The sequence below is a fragment of the Anneissia japonica genome, unplaced genomic scaffold, assembly GCF_011630105.1.
Source record: "Anneissia japonica isolate Jap-2015-1 unplaced genomic scaffold, ASM1163010v1 scaffold252095_len1146_cov137, whole genome shotgun sequence".
In the NCBI taxonomy this organism is placed as follows: domain Eukaryota; kingdom Metazoa; phylum Echinodermata; class Crinoidea; order Comatulida; family Comatulidae; genus Anneissia; species Anneissia japonica.
In genome coordinates, this window is record NW_022744776.1 from 1 (window position 1) to 1,146 (window position 1,146).

Here is a 1,146-nt window from a genome sequence, read left to right on the forward strand (position 1 = left end):
TACTCACGTGGTGGTGGTTGGCATATGCACCTTTCGCATCCATCTGATCTTCTTTGGTAGCCATACTCACAGTGAATCCGACAATTTATATCCGGACAGGTTACGTCTATAAATCACGGTAATATACGTTAGGAATAATATCATTATCATCGTAGTCTTATTATTTTAATCATAATAATTATTATGCAATTGCTGTTATAGCTATTGATTACTGCTAATGTTTCATTTTAGCATTGCTATTATTATTAATATTATTATTATTATTACTGTTTTATTCTTTTGATAGACATCTACAAGGTTGTAAAAGGGTAGGCTACCTGGTGAAGTTTTACATTCGCATATTTCGCATCCATACTCGTCCAAGTCAAATCCAAATTCACACGCTTTATCGCACATATAAACTGGACAAAAGTTGCTGAACGAACCTCCATCAATATCTGTATCATTCAAAGATATATTACCTGTGAAAAAAATATAAAAGCAATATTTTAATAAAATCTAAAATGGCAAGATTTAAAATAATTAAGTTATCAACTTTTAATATTATATTTTAAATAATTTATTAAACAGTATTGTGTGATTATAAATATAAATTCAGTTATAACTGAATAAACAGTTTAGAATAGTATAGTGATACAGTACAGAAATTTCAAGTTAGACTTAGGCCTGTGTAAAGAAAAGGATATATGCAGACATTTACAGGTACGGTTTATAATTATCAATTGCTGATTGAAAATCGCAATATTTTATTTCGGGAACTGTGTGATATATGTATAAGAAAATATTTTTCTCGTTCTAGTTTTCATTTGAAATTTATCGCGCCAACAATGTCCAGTCATTAAAATATTAATGTTTCGGCATAGGGCTTTTAGTTTTTAGCTCAGCTATAAGTGGTGTATTAAGAAATAGTGGCGTAACAAAGAAGTCTGAGACCTCCACCCATTTAGTTATCACAATGTGCTGTTATAGGCAGTAGGTCTATAATACTCACGTGGAGGTGGTTGGCATATGCACCGTTCACAGCCATCTGATCCTCTCTGATAGCCATACTCACAATAAATTCGGCAATTAATATCCGGACAGGTTACTTCTATAAATTTTAGTAATTACGATTACTTTAATAGGTGTAATATCATATACTGTATA

General features: G+C 31.1%; 1 long non-coding RNA gene across 1 annotated transcript; it reads right to left on the reverse strand.

Moving 5' to 3' along the window:
- Window positions 1-7: 7 nt before the first annotated feature.
- Window positions 8-1,092, reverse strand: LOC117119723. The gene is made up of 3 exons (XR_004447239.1): window positions 992-1,092; window positions 318-461; window positions 8-106 (listed from the first exon to the last, which is right to left on the reverse strand). It is a non-coding gene; the product is annotated as an uncharacterized LOC117119723 (long non-coding RNA).
- Between the last annotated feature and the right edge of the window lie 54 nt (window positions 1,093-1,146).